We start from the raw sequence: 20,214 nt of genomic DNA, 5'->3' as shown, positions 1-20,214 counted from the left end.
GGAGCTTCCAAGCTCCAGTGGAAGAGCAGATGGATGGAGAAAAAGAGCAAGGATGTCAGGAATATAAGGGCTTGGTCCACACTATGAGACACTGTGCCTGAACTAAGGGGATTTCAACTAACCAAGTGACCTGGGAATGAAAGAACATGGGATCAAACTGGAAGCTCTGAATGTGGCTGACAATTGGGGCAGACGGAGAAGCCAAAGATAATGGCACTTGCAATTGTCTGCATATCATACACTGGCTTTTTGTGATCATATTTTTTGTGGATGCATACCTTGCTAAATCTGGATGGATGAAGGGTGGGCTTGGACTTCCCACAGCTCAAAGTACCCTGCCCTCTATTTGGACTGGTGTTTGAGTGGAGAGGTTTATTTGCGGAGCAAGAAGAATGTGGGAGGAGGAAAGGAAGTGGAAAGTTTGATAATTATTATTATGAAGTAATGGAAAATCAATAGAAAATAACCAATGAGGACATTGGAGCTAGGGAAAAAAAAACATTCATGTGAGTTTTTGACTCAGACAAAAAATTATTTTACAGAAAAAAAAACACATAAAGGTGTTGAGTTACTTGGAAAATATGACTCAAGTAATGGGGAAGAAGATTGGGGTTTTTATTTTGGGTCTTCATGGGGCTGTATGAGCAGCATTTTAGGACCTGTATGCTGGATATTTCTGGAGGATAGTAGGGAAGAAACCTGGCTAGGAGGAGTTTTATGACATAAGTAGAGCCTTGATGATGTCACAAAGCTTTGGTTGGGGGTGGCAACTCTGTTCCACATGAAGCACTAGTCTTCTGTGAAGGTGGGCTTACTATCTTCACGGTGGCTGAGGAGGTCAGTTCAGCTCTTGGGCTCCACAACTGTTCAACCGAATTTCCAGAAGTTGGAATCTAGAGAGCCAAGATATTTTCTTTTGGTAAATATGTTTAGGAAGCAACTAGGAACTCTGTAGTCAAAGAAAGGTTTCTTTCAAATCTGCTGTGGGTCCAAAATTTATGTCGTTAACAGCTCCTATATTTGATAGCTGGGGACGGTTAATGTCAGGTATTCTCCCCACTCTATCTTTGCTAAAAAGGTCCAATTCCTCAGTCCACTTAAATGGCAAAGATCCTCTTTGTCCATATTTGTTTTTAAGGATAATTATTTCTAATAGGTGCTGTTGCACAGATTAATGTTTCTTTCTTTAGGCAGTTTGACTCACAGTACTCACTTCTCTAATGAAGATACAGAATATCTTTATGTAATCAACCTGGATCTGGATCAGGAGACACAATAGAGAGAGCCAGTGGACTGGAGTGCCATGACCTTGGGCAGGTGGTTATAGATCAGCCAACTAACCAGTAGCTTGAGTGGTAAGGAGAGAAGTGGCTGTTCTTTGAATTCTTTGCCATCTGTTCAGATATTTCTTTCTCACTTTAGGTATAGGCATAGCTTCCTCTCTCATTGATATAGTAAGTCAGGAAGTAGGTTTCTCAGTAGAGGTCAATTGCATTTTGCAGCAGGAATATGTCTCTGATACACATATACTGAGCTGTAGACAAGAGTTTGATAATTTTCCTATTAATTTCTTAAGAACATATTCCTTTTAGGTATCCAAATCTATTCAGCCCTGCCTTTTTCACCTGCTCCAAAGTTATTCCTAAAAAGAGCCTTGACCTCACATGCTCAACTTCTTATCCTTGCAGGCACTTATGGTGGAGGAAACCACTTTGTGTCTGATTTAAACTGAAGAGTTCTTCCTATGCAGAGATTGGCAGCTATGAAGCCCAAGCACAGAAACAGAGCCAAGAGACAGTGGAACAGGAGTGCTGTGGCCTATCTCAGAAAGTCTCCTGCCATGATGAAGATGCCTCTCAGTATGAGTGGCATGCCACCTCTCCAGAAGAAGAATGGGCCATCGCTCCAGAAGCAAAAACTTAGTAAGCCTTTTGAGGCCCTGGAGAATATTGTTGGCCGCAGAATTTCTCATGGCTGGAAGGAAGCCAATGAACCAGTCACCCATTGGAAAGCCATCATTCTAGATCAACTGCCAACATATCCCTCTCTCTATTTGTTGAAATATGATGGGATTGATTGTGTCTATGGCTTGGAGCTTCATAGTGATGAAAGGATTTTAAACCTGAAGATCCTGCCTAACAATGTGCCATTTCCTCAGGTGACAGACACTCATCTCTCAAACACCATAGTTGGCAGAGCAGTGAAACATACATTCATGGGCACAAATGGCTCTAAGAATGACTGGAATGGGATGGTCCTAGAAGAGGTGCCAATCATGAAGACCTGGTTTTATATTACCTACAAGAAAGATCCGGTCTTGTACATTTACCACCTCCTGGATGACTACCTGGAAGGCAACCTCCACATCATGCCAGGCTCTAAGGAAGAGTGGAGTGGCGTGGTCCCAGATGAGGTGCAGACCATAACGACCTGTTTCTACATTGTCAACGAGAATGATCCGGTCCTGTACCTTTACCACCATCATGATATTTCCATTGAAGGCAACCTCCACATCACGCCTGAATGTCCTCCAGTAGAGGTGACTTTGGAATTAGGCAGGGATTCCTTGGAGGGCAAAAGAGTGCAGTACAACAAAAAAGATGGAACCCAAGATATAGGTAAAATTATTTGCCAAGTTCCCAACAAACTTTCTGTGTATTTCATCAAGTTTGATAATGACTTCCATATCTATGTCTATGATTTGGTGAAGATCTGTTAAAGTGAAATTCTCAAATTTTGAGGGGCAGACTTAATGCTCTCTGTGGGAATGTGTTTTTTCAGAGATACCCTAGGTCTTCTATGAATCCTGGTATCTTTTCCAATGGATTATTCTTTCTCAAAGAATAAAAATTTGTTAACATGTTGTGTTTTTTGGTCAATGATGGATTGTGTTTGGTGGATGGGGCATCACAGAAATACATGCGTCCAAACAAAGCAGGATTTATGGTCTTTTCCCCTTGGAGAGTACAGGACTGGGGATGCGTGGTGTGGTAAAGGACAAGATGGCTGTCAAGGAAGCAGTGGAGAGGGGACAAAAAGTTGTATGATCTCGGGGCGGTACGAAGCTTGAGGGAAAACCATGTCAAATGGAAAGATGTGACCGATATCAGCGTGAGGTATTGGGACTTAAGAGGATAAAGAGTAGATTAATCAGGAAGGGACACAAATGTATACTCAAAATCAGAGAAAATTAGGTTTCATTTGATGAGTGGTTTAATTCGTACTGGCTGTAAGTCAAAGGATGTTTGATCTCCACTAGCGCATGTTGCTTAGTGAAAAGTGTCTCCGCTCAGTTGCTCTTCTCCAGTAAGTTGGACATCAAGCTACCTACTTAGTTTTGCCAGAATTCTGTCTGCCACCTACTTTGTCATGCCTGGATTCGGTATGCATTGAACTCTCATAGGTCTTATCCATGCCATCCAACCCTTGTCAGTTCATTTAAATAATTGCCCTGCCATATCTGGATAACAGTGTTCCCTTTCATTGATCATGTTCTGTAGTACTTGGGCTATAAAACTCATGAACACACTCACCCACACACAGGATAAACATGTACATATGATGCCCACTAGTGTGTGACATGCACACATATGATGAATGCACCGAACTCAATAATATCAGTAAAGTAGGGAATCCATGATGCTAGGTGGAGTCTGGCAAAGACCCTACACACCCATCAAACCGCCAAATACCAGTATGGTACTGATGTCTGACTCCCATCCTGTAAGGAACCGGCTTTGCCCTATGTACATAACACACATCCGATCCCTTACGGGTCTGCCAGGTCCTCTAGCACAAGGTAATGCAGAAATTGATCAATTATTGATTGGTAGTGTGCTTCAAGCCTCTGAATTTCATAAAAAACATCATGTTAATAGCAAAGTTTTGAAGAAAGAGTTTTCTATTACATGGCAACAAGCTAAGGAGATTGTGAAGAAATGCCCTACCTGCTCTTTCTATAACCAAACGCCACTGCCAGCAGGAGTTAATCCAAAGGGCACTCATAGAAATGAAATCTGGCAGATGGATGTGTTCCACTTTGCAGAATTTGGCAAATTGAAGTATGTTCATCACACCATCGACACTTATTCAGGCTTTCAGTGGGCAACTGCTTTAAGTTCAGAAAAAGCTGATTCAGTAATCACTCATTTATTAGAAGTCATGGCTATCATGGGTATACCTACACAAATAAAGACAGATAATGGTCCTGCTCATGTCTCTAGGAAGATGAAACGGTTTTTTGATCATTACAATATCAAGCATGTTACAGGTATACCATACAATCCTACAGGTCAAGCAGTCATAGAAAGATCAAATCGAACTATAAAGGATATGTTGAACAAACAGAAAGGAGTGGAAAGCACCCCTAGAAATAGGTTACATAATGCTTTGTTAACCTTGAATTTTCTCAATGCTAACGAGAAGGGAACGACGGCTGCAGAAAGACATTGGATAATGGAAAAGTCTGCTGAACTAAATCAACCAGTTTATTTCAAGGATGTACTGACCTCACAATGGAAGCCAGGAGATGTGCTGCGTTGGGGAAGGGGTTTTGCTCTTATCTCCACAGGTGAGGAAAAATTATGGATACCGTCAAAATTAATAAAGGTTTGGTTTGAGGAAGGGAAGTCACTTGGAAAAGATAAATAACAATTCATTCACAAGGATGACCGACGTACAGATGGTAAGGATTACTAATAGGATGGGGGCAGGGTTCTTTTCTTATCTCCACAGGAAAATATTCATCTCCAAAGAATTTGAGGGACCCTGAATATTTAATTACTGATGGATGGAAAATAGTTACGACCCATTAAACATCAACAATAAAATTCTATACATAGCGTAAGTATTGATTTCATATATATATATATATATATATATATATATATATATATATATATATATATATGTTTTATTGAACACTTCTTTATAAATGTGTAGAGCTGGTTTTGGAGTTGGACTATGGCTCAGTCCTTCTTCAATTCCAAGCCTGTTGATAAGAGGTATTTCAAAGTTTCTGTCTCAGGTCAGGAGCCATGAAATGGGACAGAATAAGAATAATTTTATACTTGATAAACTTTCTTTGCCTTCCCTCACATCTGTGTCTTTCTTTATATGTCAGTATAAGTCCTTGTTGTTAATGTTTAAATTTCCCATAACAAGCAACATATTTTCCTACAGTAATTTTTGAAGTTTCCAGGATGAAGATGGGGCCCCACAACATCAACTCAATCTGGTTTTTATGACGTCATGAATTTTTTTTTTTAAGCACTAATTTTAGACCTGTTTTTTGGTACCAACTGCAAGAGACAATTTCATATGATGCACATTTTTGAAAACGCTCTGGCCGGACCTTCTCGAAACACACAGAGACTAGTTATAATTTTCTTAAGTCAAAGGTTAATTTGGGAATTTTACCATCGTTTGCTTTCACAGGGGCCCCTAAGAAGAACGTCGCCCCCATGTCAGCTAGAAGCAATCTAAGAGGACGACGTCCCCTCTCCCAACAGAGTTTGCCCACAGGGTTAGGGACATCTTTTAGTGGTTGGTTTAGGAGTGAGGGGATGGGGAGATATTGTATGTAATTAGGGATAAAAAAAGGGGGGGGGATTAACTGGGTTGATGGGATGATTGGTATTTGTGACTTACTGTTTTTACAAAATTATGTTGGTACTGTTTCTTGTATATTGATATATTGAATATTGAATGTGAGTGTTCCTACCTCTATTTTGGTATAAGAGTATGCTTATATTGTATGGATACATCTATCATATCACAATGTACATTTCTACCTCTGGTACTATTTATGTAATAACATTGTTTACATTTGATAAGTAATGACATTGTTTACAGGTGAAGATCATTGTCTTCATACATTGCACAATTGTTTATTCCCTTAGTTTTCAAATTAGATAGGTATTGAGAATTACATGTTTGTCATATTATTTTTAGGTTAATCAGGTCTTTTAGATACATAGAGATTATTTTCAGTATAGATAGTATAATCTTCAGCCTCTTTGAAGAGCTGTAGAAAATGGCCTTTAATCTAACCTAGAATTCTGTGCCATCGAGACACAATTTACTCCTGGCAACACCACTCTACTCCCGAGAGAACGTTGAGCACCAAAGACACTCCACTGGGAGCTTGTCTTCCTGGCAGAACTGGCCTTTGGGTTAAGAAAAACCCATACCTCAACTACTGACTAAGATATAAACAGGATTGTCTTATCTTGCCAAGACAGGGTAGGATAATCCTAAGAAAGTTCCTTGCATTTGAGAATGGTATGTCAGTTATGTTAGGCCTTAGCCAAAGTTGGTTGACTCAACATTGCAAACGAGATTTTGGGTGATTGCCCAGGCAGTCAGTTGTCTCTGTCATTTGTTGCACATTTTGGATATCTCTTTTTTGTTAAGTAATATTTACTCCCTTCTCAGATCTTTGATGGAGTTGAAGATTATTTAATTGTAGTTACTCTTTAGCAAAACTTTTGCTCTCAATATTGTTTGTTATATTTATCATTTGTTATTATTGTTATAGTTATATTTGGTTTAGTTGTGTCTTATTTAGACAAAAGGGGGAGATGAAGGGGTTAAATCAGCTCCCTTTAGAGGGCGGGGTTTGCCTCAGGCGAATCCCTGCCAATAAAGGGTGCGCAGAGAGGCGGCTCGCCCCTTTTTTGTTCCTCGCTACCTGTGCTACGCTGGAACTTTGGTTCAGTAAGTTTAACAATAAACTGGTAAATATTCTTTGATATCTGCATTGCCTTTATTTTGTCAGTTCCTTTTCTGCTTCAGCTGTTAATTCTCTGGGACTGTTTAAATCTTTATCACCATCCAAGGTCTTGTTCAAATGAATTATTAGATCAGGTGTTATCCCAATAGTTGGTCGTAAACTGGAAATGTCTCCTAACAGTCTTTGAAAGTCATTAAGAGTCCGTAAGCGATCTCTCCAAATTTGTGCCTTCTGTGTCTTAATTTTTTGCAAACCTATTCTATAACCTAAATAATTAACAGAATCTCCCTTCTGAATCTTTTCAGGAGCAATTTGCAATCCCCATTTAGGTAACAGTATCTGTATTTCTTCAAACAGTCTGTTCAAGGTATCTATGTTTGAATCAGATAACAATATGTCGTCCATGTAATGGTATACAATAGATTTGGGAAATTTCTTGCGTATTATTTGCAATGGTTGGTTCACAAAATATTGGCACAGGGAGGGGCTATTTAACATACCCTGGGGGAGGACGGTCCAGTGGTACCTCCTCGAAGGTTGAGAATTGTTATAAGTAGGCACTGTGAAGGCAAATTTTTCTCTATCTTCTTTTTGCAAAGGTATAGTGAAAAAACAATCCTTTAAATCAATAACTATGAGAGGCCATCCTTTTGGTAATAAAGAGGGCAACGGAATTCCAGATTGCAGAGGGCACATAGGTTGAATAACCTTGTTGATGGCCCTGAGATCTGTCACCATTCTCCATTTACCTGATTTTTTCTTAACCACAAATACAGGAGAATTCCAAGGGCTGGTAGATTCTTCTATATGTCCAGCATCTAGTTGCTCTTGTACCAGCTGTTCTAAAGCCTGTAGCTTTTCCTCAGCTAAAGGCCATTGCTTTGTCCATATTGGTTTCTCAGTCAACCATTTTAGAGGCAAGGCTGTTGGTATTTCTGAAGGGACATCAATTGCTTGTTCCTGCACAGCCCTAATGGCCGGTTTTGTCCTTTTGTAATAACTTTTAATATTCCTTTCAGAAATATGGGCTCTAGAAGTAGCAGGAATGTTAATTTGAGTATTCCATTGTTGTAATAGGTCACGACCCCATAAATTCATTGCAATATTGGCTACATAAGGCCTTAATTTTCCTATTTGTCCCTCAGGCCCTATACATTCAACCCATCTCGTGCTCTGCCTTACTCGAGATAGGGTTCCAATTCCCAGGAGCTGAACATTTACATTCTGAAGAGGCCAATATGGATGCCAAGATTCTGGGGTAATGATACTTACATCAGCACCTGTGTCCAGTAGGCCAGTAATAAAAATGCCATTTACAAACACTCTCAGCTTAGGTCTTTGATCATTTATAGAAGTTTGCCAAAACACACGTAAACTCATCTTTCTGATTACTATTGCTTGTAACAGTAGGCATGTGGCTTTCTAATTGTCCTGACGAGGCATGTTCTCTGCAGAAACTGGGAATGTCTGAACCATGTTTGCCATGGGGGCCTGAGAGGCCCCCCCTCTCACGTTTACCGTCTGTATCAGGTTGCCTTGTCTATCTCTTGTAGACCTGCATTCATTCGTCCAGTGTCTGCCCTTCCCACATCTTCTACATAAACCTGAAGGCTGATTCCTTCTATTCCTGTTATTTCTAGAAGACGCATTATTATTATTTCTGAAAACCCGTTGTTTACAATTCCTTTTCATATGACCCATTTTGCCACAATTAAAACATTTGGTATTCTGGTGTCTCCTTTTACCATTGGAAATTGCTTCTTCTACCCATGCTTCAGTGCCATAGTCAAATGTGTCAACATCTAGTGTATGCAAGACCCATTCTTCCAAGGACGCTGATCTGAACATTAAAGGCCTCAAGATCCTTTTGCATTCCACATTAGCATTTTCGTAAGCCAAAGACTCAATTATTATACGTCTTGCTTCTGGGTCAGGTATCCCCATTTGTACAGCCTTAGTTAATCTTTGTAAAAAGTCACTAAAGGGTTCTCTCTGACCCTGTTTAACTGTGACAAATGATTCCATTCTCTGTCCTGGGTCTTGTACTCTGTCCCAAGCCCTTAAGGCTGCTGTATACATGGAGAGTATGTTTTCATCCAAATTAGCTTGTTCCTGAGGGTCTGAAAAGAGCCCTTCACCTAGAATTTTATCTAGGGAAACGTCAATTCCCTTCGCCTTTTCCTGCTGTTCTAAAAGTCTAGCCTCTTGCCTGAATAAGCATTTCCATTTTAATTGCGGTCCACTCTCAAGGACCGCAGAGCTCAGCTGGAGCCAGTCCAAGGGGGTTGCTTTGCTTGTTGTGGCCCAAGATTTTAGCATCTCTTTAACAAAAGTGAGTGCATCCCAAAAGACATGATGGCCTGTTTAATTTCTTTGAGATCATTCATACGGACAGGCTCCCATGTATCTTCCTTGATGACCCTAGGGTTTCTGGAACCAACCACCTTTTCTGTTGTTATTACAGGAAAGGCATGTAGAGCTGTAGGTAGAGCTTTGTGAAAATTTTCCCGGAGGGATTTATCCACAGATGTAGTTAAAATTTGCCTTTCTACCCTTTGCTCTTCTTCATCAGAATTTAGAAATTCCTCAATCTTTTCAATTCTATTCACCATTGCTTTTTGTAATGTCTGAATCTCCTGCCCAGAATTATGTTCTAAAGCCTTCATTGAGGATTCTAGAGTATGAAATTTGTCCAGTAGAGATAACTTGTCATCTTTGGACATAATTTTTATGGCATAAACCGTGCCTTCTTGTATTGACAATCTTTCCGCCAATCTGTCATAAGCTTTAGACAAAATTCGATTGTCACATTCAGCAGTTTTGATTCTCTCAGTTAACGTTTCAGTTCCTACAGAAAGGGACTGCTGAAACTTACGATCTAATTCAGCTGTTCCTTCTTCCATAGTAATGAATTTCTCCTTAACATCAGAAAGGGACTGCTGAAACTTACGATCTAATTCAGCTGTTCCTTCTTCCGTAGTAATGAATTTCTCCTTAACATCAGAAAGGGACTGCTGAAACTTACGATCTAATTCAGCTGTTCCTTCTTCCATAGTAATGAATTTCTCCTTAACATCAACCTGTACTTTTTCTAGATTTTGCTCAGTTAACCGAGTCATGTTAAACAAAGATTTGTTTTCTTCCTGGAGAACTTCAAACTGATTCTTGAGAAGATTGTTGTCGCTCTCAATAGTTTTCAAACGTTCAACCTCTGCCTTAAGAGATTTGATCATTTTCCTATTATCAAACCAAATAGTGCTAAGGAAAATTAAGAATCCCAGGAATATCCATATATGTGGTGTGGTAGACACCTCTTGTAAGATCTCCCAAATGGTGCACTCAAAAGAACTATTGAAATAGGCTGCGGTCACGTTCTCAGACATTATTTAGAAAAGAAAAAGTTCTCTTACCTGTAATAACTGGTTCCTGCCAGTGGTGGCGAAAGAGTCAAGTTGAATCCACGTGTCCTAAATCTGAAATAAAACGACTCAAAAACAAAATTGAAACAGACACCAGGCTGATAAGTATTTTTTGCCGGGGCTCTCAGGCCGCTGTCACGTGACCTGAGCGCTGGCGGCGGTGGGAGGGGGAGCAGCAGACACAGGCAGCGCGTGCGCCGGCGGGCGGGCATGAGAAATCTGGCCAGGGCGGCATGGAACAAAGGCTTAGGCGCTGGTAAAAAGGCTCTGTCGATATCAAACTCACTGCTTGATACTCTAACAAGCAGCAGGGAAAATCGAGTCGCTCAGAATCTCAGCTGTTTCAGCGCGCGCCCAGAGAGACTGCTCAGAATCTCAACTTCTTCCGCGCACGCCCAGAGAGACCGCCGCAGCGACCGGGGGTGCAAGAGACTCCGTTTCGGGGCCGGTTCTCGGCAAAGCCCCACGGGGCAGGCGCCAGATGTTCCCGCGCAAAATAAAGGCAATGCAGATATCAAAGAATATTTACCAGTTTATTGTTAAACTTACTGAACCAAAGTTCCAGCGTAGCACAGGTAGCGAGGAACAAAAAAGGGGCGAGCCGCCTCTCCGCGCACCCTTTATTGGCAGGGATTCGCCTGAGGCAAACCCCACCCTCTAAAGGGAGCTGATTTAACCCCTTCACTTGGGCTATAAAACTCATGAACACACTCACCCACACACAGGATAAACATGTACATATGATGCCCACTAGTGTGTGACATGCACACATATGATGAATGCACCGAACTCCATAATATCAGTAAAGTAGGGAATCCATGATGCTAGGTGGAGTCTGGCAAAGACCCCACACACCCATCAAACCGCCAAATACCAGTATGGTACTGATGTCTGACTCCCATCCTGTAAGGAACCTGCCATCCTGTAACTGGGCTATTTTTGGTTCCTTCATCTTCACAAACTTGGTTAAAATGTTAGAGTTGTCAAACTGGGAGTTAGGGTCCAGCATGTAGATCAGCTGTCCCAGGTCAGGTGATTTGGCTACAATTTGGGTGAGAAATTGTACCAGGGAATTCTGGTACACCCTCTCCTCTTCTTCTCCCTGTCCTCATCATCACTCTTGTGGGTGGGCCTGGAGCACAAAGAAGGTAAAATGGAATAAGCCTCCTCCTTAGTGGAAAACCTTGTCAATCCTTAATTTGACCTGACTCTCTGAGGGAATGCAGCACATTTTTTCCTACTAGGTCTCCTCATTCATTGGTTCACTCATTTTTCCAATGAATGATTGAATTCATCCATTCTTCCTTGTCTCTCTCTCTTCTTTCTTCCCTTCTTCCATTTTCCCCTTGATTGTAGAAATTTGAGCAGCAGGGCTGCATCCCCATTTGGGCCGCCTTGTAAGGTTATGCTCTGAAATAACAACACAAAACTATTCATTTCAACACTGCCTGCCCCATTATTTTCAGCCTCTTAACCCATGTCTAATAATGTATGTTGCAGCACGAGGTGCGCTTAGAAGGAAAGATTTAGCATGTCTGACCTGGTGGCTGGCTGTATCACCATCTGCCTCAGAGTGCAGAGCTACCATTTCTGCCCATGGAAGAGGTGCATGGCATCTCTAAGCTCAATTCCTATTCCTCCCAGCATTCTCTTATGTTTATTCCATCCACCTATGTTCTAACCTTTCAGGCCAAACATTTTCTTTATTTAATTAACCAATGACCTATACTCCATCATTACTCCTATTTCTGTTTAAACAAGAACGGAATCTTCAACTTTAACATAGCAAAATTACATATAACAAAACAGTTCTCAAGCAAGAATGACATTTACAATATTTATATCTATTTTATCTTTTATCATAACAATGGAAAACTATAACTATCTATCTATTCTTCAACTCCATCAGAGACTCCAGAATAATACAGTATTACCTAAGCAAACAAAAAGTAAGCCATTTTCAAACTCTAGAAATGACAGAGACATCTCGCTGCCTGGACAGTCACCCAAAGTTCCTCTGTACCGTTGGTGTTTCCATCCTCAGCCTACAGGCCCATAGTTTCCAGCAGACATTTCCATGAAGCAGGAAATTTCAAAGGCAGTCACTATCTGCTTGTCTTGAAGAATGTTTTGCTGACCCTTTCCTGAATCAGGAACACGAAAAGATCATCTCTCCTTTAGGCAAGTTCAGTAGTCCTCTCTCTGAGTGTTTTCTGTGTACAGTTTATGCAACAATCCAGGCAAGAGCAGTTTCTTCCCCAAATGGCTATCAAACTCCATAAGGATCCTTTGTGATGCCCATCTTCTTCCTGAAGTAGATATGTGCTGCCCAGTGAAGAGTGTCTCACTGTCATGAAAAACCCTAAGGTACTAAAACATTAAATAGCCTATTTTGTAGTCTAGAGAGATATGAATAATGCCTATCTAACTGAAATATATATATCTATGTAGCTATAAAATCTAAATAACATGACTACAAACTTGACTATGATTAATGATTATCCATTAATAACCTATATACATTATATTTTTAAATGAACTACACAATCACAATACCTTAATGAAGATCAAAAATGCATATACATATAACAAAATTGACCTAAAATCTCTATCAGTAAAACAAAATCTATACTAATGCAAATATTCATATCTATATCACATCCCACTTTAAATGTAAAAGAACGTTTATAAGCCATATTTGGGAACGTGGGTGCAGTTTCTTCATTCCAAAATGCTTCCTGCTGAATGGTGGCATCATTATTGATTTATCTCAGTTGGCAGTTGAGGGAAGCAATTTTTTAAAGGTGTTCACAGCAACCTTTAAGTAGGGCGTGGTCCATCCTACCATATTAGGATAGAGGCATCCACAGACTATCACCCTCTGTGAAAACAAAATAGAAACTCCTTTCCAAAGCATCATGTCCTTAGATCCAAATTTCAAAGTCAAGGCATTTTCAAAATATCTATGTTGGATTATTTCAGCAGCTTTTATAAAGAAACATCTTTTAGCAGCTATTGCTACTGCCTCAAAATTCAAATGATTCAAAAAGAGCATAATAGCATACAATATCAAAATTCGCTGTGAATTTTCCATCTTTGTGCACTTCAATTTAACCTCTATTTTGTTTATTTTTCCTTTTTATTTTTTGCCTTTTGAGACAGGTTCTCTGTATCTTTGACCTGGAATAACTCTGTATACATGTCTGTCCTTGAAGTCTCAGAGATCTGCCTCTCTCTGCCTTTCAGGCATTGGGATTAAAGGTGTATGCTACTACACATTGAACTCACAAAGATCTGTTTGTCTCTGCCTTCAAGGCACTGGGATTAAAGGCGTGTGCTACCTCACCTTGAAGGTACAGAGGTCAATCTCCCACTGCCTCCCATGTTTTGGGTTTACAGGTGTGTACTACCACACTCAACAACTCTCTTCCTTTTTTTAACTTTAAGAACTTCAAATTTTAGCCTGCACATATTTTTAACACACTGTAAATCATTTAAAAATTTTCTTTGTCTTTGAATCTCTCTTTACTCTATTTCTCTCTCTGTTTTTCTGACCACATGAGTCTTTCATTTACCAAGCAATCTCAGTAGGACTAAAGCCGTGGCTTTGCTGGCCAGATGTAGCCCATTCCTTAGCTTTCTGCCATTCCAACCTTGTGGCTGAGGTACCGAACAGAGCCGCATTCAGTGCCACAAGTCGACAGTGTTTCAAGGTCCTTGCCATCAAAGAGGCTGCAACAGACAACACTCAAGCCCTCTTTCTCTAGCTAGCCCTCCTTCCTCAAACAGTCAGAGTTTTCTCAGGCAGGAAGGCCCAGACAGCCGGCATTTTAAAGCAACACAGTTTTTTTTCCTGCTACTGCTGAAAACATACAAGCATTCAGTTGGCTTTTATCAACAACATTTAACTGTTTTGTGGCAGGACCTCTTAAGGGCTGCAGGGTTTTGCAACTGAAGCTGAGTCAGCAAGCCTCTTTTAGTTGAGAGCCCTTGCTTTCTTCTAGCAAGCAGAGCAGACCGAGAAATCGCTGCTACCAAGAAAACATGCTTTACACTTTCCCAAGCATCCTCAGGCTTTCAGTGGATTCAGTTGTCCACAAGGCTGCAAGCCATTCTGTAGTTATTTGAGCAGCGAGGCTGTGTCCCCAGCACAATGGCCGCATGAAGGTTATGCCTGAAATAAATACACAAAAACTGTATTCTTTTAAACACTGCTGGCCCATTAGATTCAGCATTTTAACCCATTTCTAAAAATCAGTGTAGTATAATGAGGTGCACTTACCAGGAAAAATTCAGCATGTCTGACATGGTGGCTGGCTGCATCGACATCTGCCTCAGAGAGCAGAGCTATGGCCTCTGCCGGGGAGAGGGGAGCATGGCTTCTCTGAGCTCACTACCACTTCCTCCCGGCATTCTATTTTGTTTACTCCACCTACCTATGTTCTAACCTGTCAGCTGAAGCGGATTCTTTCTTTAATTAATCAATAAACTTCTTCTGTCACTTTATCTTTTCAACAGCTTGCCCATATAAATCTTCCATGTGTCTTCTGTTGTATAATCTTTCATTTGTAAAGAACTTGCACTCTCAGGGGAGGATTTTTATGACATCTCTGTGGATGGAGATCATATGAGGAAGATCAGATGAGCAACCATGACAACTCTAATGCTGTAGAGTTAGGTGGACCAGAGATTGATGGCTGACATTCCTGTGCTATGCATCAGATGCCCCTGAACTCTGGCCCTGTTGACAGACAGGCAGACATCAAGTTGTTCACATATACTTAACTCATTCGGGTTCACAGATAATATAAATGGAGTTTTAATTCTTCTCCTAAACTAATAAAAAAAACCAAGATTAGGAGAAGAGAAGAGCCTGAAGTAAGGCCTCAAAATGGGTCATTTTGCAAAGGAAAGGTTACCTGCCTCCATGTATGCTGTCTCCCTTTCTTAGTCAAATCCATCCTTCCAGTGTCTAGCTAACAGCTAACCATAGGATTGAACCCAACTGCCTTAGATTTCTGAAATAAGTGCTGTCCCCTTAAGGTCTCATAACAGCACAGGAAGGTTTGTAAAACTGTCCCAGCAACAATTTAAATAAATTCTAGGACACCAAAGATGCAGCAAATATGGTTTATTGGTAATATAGATCGTTCTGATGGGACAAAATAATTTAGAATTGAAAAAAAACAGATTGGTGTACTCACGATGAATTTATGTGATATGGTACACACAGGTTCTGGTTTGAATACTTCATGCTTGGTGGGTTTTGGAGATTGTCGTGACCCTGAACCTAGCTGGAGGCTTTGGGGCCTTGAAAGGACAAGACTTAATATTTCAGGACATCCTTGTACTTGGTGCCCACTGTTTACTGATTTCCTTACAGAGAATGAGCAGCCATCTACTCCTGCTGCCATGCCTTCCCCACATGAACAGAGAGAAGACCCTATACACACAGGTCGCTTGTATCACATGTGAAGGCATAAGTCACAAACAAACTCCCAGAGCAGTTTAGAATTGTGATTAATAGAATGATTAGTTCTTGAAAGGGGAAAAACTTAGAGATCACAATCCCTTACAAAAGCCCTCTGCAGGATCAGAAAAGGAGCCTCGTAGCCGGAAGGGAAGCTCAAGCAAGAGATCAAGCTGAAGGTAGAAGTTGCTTTTTAAAAGAGAGAGAGACCACAACTCAATGGGCTGGTATCTCAGTGGCTATTCAGGAAACATCACAGAGAAAGGATCTGCTTCATGCATGAGAGTCACCGATGATTTCCCTTGAAGAAAAAAACCCATCAAAACTCCCAATAACATCATCAGCATTCAACAACATGTCTATGATTTCTTTGCCTTGCCTTTGATTGTGCAGTAAATGATGCTGATAGTTAATCTGTGCAATTAATGCAAATTTCCTTGTAACTGACTAGACAGAATTGACAGGTTATCTTAAACACAGCAGGGAGTCACTCTACGATGGAACTGGTTCATCATCACCTGTGTGACAGTGACATAATTGAGATCTTTCCTTTGTCTATAAATCTCATTATGTTCAACATGATATGTTGTCATACAGATTTCTTAGGGTTTTGTCCCACTGGTGGTTTCCTTGGTATGCTTACATAATTTTTGCCAGATCCAATCAGTTTTGCCATGCACTCTCAGGTCCACGTCATTGTGTTCCCCTTATGTTCCAGTCCAGGCATTTTAGACCTCTTGTAACTGTTGTAAGAGTATCTCATGTTCCACCTAAATGATTTAGGGTTTTATTTAGGCTGGGTTTTATCTTCCATCACTGAGTTCATTGACTTTCCTTGGGCGTAATTCCTGGGACACTGAGCCTAACTCCTGGGGGATTCCTCCAGTTATTTCTCCTTTCTTAGATTGTTTACACTCTCACTATTACTGTGAGAGTGTTTCTGTAGCAAATATTCTTCTCAAGATGAGAAGAAACTTCAATATTACAATCCATTTGTTATTGTGATTTAAATACACACACACAAACACACACAAGTTAATGCACATACACTGATGATATCTCAATTTATGGGGCCATTCTGGGGATGTCAAGATCGATATCTCTTGAGTGGTTCTTAGAAGGCCATAGGGTGACCCTCTCTAGGTACTTAAGCAGGGAGGAGAAGTTGACCGCACTGTGACATGTCCCTAGGAACTATGTGTGCCTTGTCCCATAGTCAGACTGATGACTGACTATCTTGAAAACCACCATGGAACTTTTGTTTGGCAAATGATGGAGATCAAGTCAGGGTCAAAATCAGAAAACTAGATGGAGCTTCAAAGCTCCAGTGGAAGAGCAGATGGATGGAGAAAAAGAGCAAGGATGTCAGGAATATAAGGGCTTGGTCCACACTATGAGACACTGTGCCTGAACTAAGGGGATTTCAACTAATCCAGTGACCTGGGAATGAAAGAACATGGGATCAAACTGGAAGCTCTGAATGTGGCTGACAATTGGGGCAGACGGAGAAGCCAAAGATAATGGCACTTGCAATTGCCTGCATATCATACACTGGCTTTTTGTGATCATAATTTTTGTGGATGCATACCTTGCTAAATCTGGATGGATGAAGGGTGGGCTTGGACTTCCCACAGCTCAAAGTGCCCTGCCCTCTATTTGGACTGGTGTTTGAGTGGAGAGGTTTATTTGCGGAGCAAGAAGAATGTGGGAGGAGGAAGGGAAGCAGAAAGTTTGATAATTATTATTATGAAGTAATGGAAAAATCAATAGAAAATAACAAATGAGGACATTGGAGCTAGGAAAAAAAACATTCACGTGAGTTGTTGACTCAGACCAAAAATTATTTACAGAAAAAAAAAACTCATAAAGGGGTTGCGTTACTTGGAAAATATGACTCAAGTAATTGGGAAGAAGATTGGGGTGTTTATTTTGGGTCTTCATGGGGCTGTATGAGCAGCATTTTAGGACCTGTATGCTGGATATTTCTGGGGATTAGTAGGGAAGAAACCTGGCTAGGAGGAGTTTTATGACATAAGTAGAGCCTTGATGATATCACAAAGCTTTGGTTGGGGGTGGCAACTCTGTTCCACATGAAGCACTAGTCTTCTGTGAAGGTGGGCTTACTATCTTCACGGTGGCTGAGGAGGTCAGTTCAGCTCTTGGGCTCCACAACTGTTCAACCGAATTTCCAGAAGTTGGAATCTAGAGAGCCAAGATATTTTCTTTTGGTAAATATGTTTAGGAAGCAACTAGGACCTCTGTAGTCAAAGAAAGGTTTCTTTCAAATCTGCTCTGGGTCCAAAATTTATGTCGTTAACAGCCCCTATATTTGACAGCTGGGGGACGGTTAATGTCAGGTCTTCTCCCCACTCTATCTTTGCTAAAAATGTCCAATTCCTCAGTGACTTAAATGGCAAAGATCCTCTTTGTCCATATGTGTTTTAAAAGATAATTATTTCTAATAGGTGCTGTTGCACAGATTAATGTTTCTTTCTGTTGGCAGTTTGACTCACAGTACTCACTTCTCTAATGAAGATACAGAATATCTTTATGTAATCAACCTGGATCTGGATCAGGAGACACAATAGATAGAGCCAGTGGACTGGAGTGCCATAACCTTGGGCAGGTGGTTATAGATCAGCCAACTAACCAGTAGCTTGAGTGGTAAGGAGAGGAGTGGCTGTTCTTTGAATTCTTTGCCATCTGTTCAGATATTTCTTTCTCTCTTTAGGTATAGGCATAGCTTCCTATCTCATTGATATAGTAAGTCAGGAAGTAGGTTTCTCAGTAGAGGTCAATTGCATTTTGCAGCAGGAATATGTCTCTGATACACATATACTGAGCTGTAGACAAGAGTTTGATAATTTTCCTATTAATTTCTTAAGAACATATTCCATTTAGGTATCCAAATCTATTCAGCCCTGCCTTTTTCACCTGCTCCAAAGTTATTCCTAAAAAGAGCCTTGACCTCACATCCTCACCTTCTTATCCTTGCAGGCACTTATGATGGAGGAAACCACTTTGTGTCTGATTTAAACTGAAGAGTTCTTCCTATGCAGAGATTGGCAGCTATGAAGCCCAAGCACAGAAACAGAGCCAAGAGACAGTGGAACAGGAGTGCTGTGGCCTATCTTAGAAAGTCTCCCACCATGATGAAGATGCCTCTTAGTATGAGTGGCATGCCACCTCTCCAGAAGAAGAATGGGCCATCGCTCCAGAAGCAAAAACTTAGTAAGCCTTTTGAGGCCCTGGAGAATATTGTTGGCCGCAGAATTTCTCATGGCTGGAAGGAAGCCAATGAACCAGTCACCCATTGGAAAGCCATCATTCTAGATCAACTGCCAACATATCCCTCTCTCTATTTGTTGAAATATGATGGGATTGATTGTGTCTATGGCTTGGAGCTTCATAGTGATGAAAGGATTTTAAACCTGAAGATCCTGCCTAATAATGTGCCTTTTCCTCAGGTGACAGACACTCATCTCTCAAACACCATAGTTGGCAGAGCAGTGAAACATACATTCATGGGCACAAATGGCTCTAAGAATGACTGGAACGGGATGGTCCTAGAAGAGGTGCCAATCATGAAGACCTGGTTTTATATTACCTACAAGAAAGATCCGGTCTTGTACATTTACCACCTCCTGGATGACTACCTGGAAGGCAACCTCCACATCATGCCAGGCTCTAAGGAAGAGTGGAGTGGCGTGGTCCCAGATGAGGTGCAGACCATAACGACCTGTTTCTACATTGTCAACGAGAATGATCCGGTCCTGTACCTTTACCACCATCATGATGATTCCATTGAAGGCAACCTCCACATCACGCCTGAATGTCCTCCATTAGAGGTGACTTTGGAATTAGGCAGGGATTCCTTGGAGGGCAAAAGAGTGCAGTACAACAAAAAAGATGGAACCCAAGAGATAGGTAAAATGATTTGCCAAGTTCCCAACAAACCTTCTGTGTATTTCATCAAGTTTGATAATGACTTCCATATCTATGTCTATGATTTGGTGAAGATCTGTTAAAGTGAAATTCTCAAATTTTGAGGGGCAGACTTAATGCTCTCTTTGGGAATGTGTTTTTTCAGAGATACCTCAGGCCTTCTATGAATCCTGGTATCTTTTCCAATGGATTATTCTTTCTCAAAGAATAAAAATTTGTTAACATGTTGTGTTATTTGGTCAATGATGGATTGTGTTTGGTGGATGGGGCATCACAGAAATACATGCCTCAAAACAAAGCAGGATTTATGGTCTTTTCCCCTTGGAGAGTAAAGGATTGGGGATGCGTGGTGTGGTAAAGGACAAGATGGCTGTCAAGGAAGCAGTGGAGAGGGGATAAAAAGTTGTATGATCTCGGGGCGGTATGAAGCTTGAGGGAAAACCATGTCAAATGGAAAGATGTGACCGATATCAGCGTGAGGTATTTTGACTTACTTAAGAGGATAAAGAGTAGATTAATCAGGATGGGACACAAATGTATACTCAAAATCAGAGAAAATTAGGTTTCATTTGATGAATGGTTTAATTCGTACTGGCTGTAAGTCAAAGGATGTTTGATCTCCACTAGAGCATGTTGCTTAGTGAAAA

The sequence above is a fragment of the Microtus pennsylvanicus genome (genome assembly GCF_037038515.1).
Source record: "Microtus pennsylvanicus isolate mMicPen1 chromosome Y unlocalized genomic scaffold, mMicPen1.hap1 SUPER_Y_unloc_3, whole genome shotgun sequence".
Classification (NCBI taxonomy): domain Eukaryota; kingdom Metazoa; phylum Chordata; class Mammalia; order Rodentia; family Cricetidae; genus Microtus; species Microtus pennsylvanicus.
Note: the sequence above shows the minus strand (reverse complement) of the source record.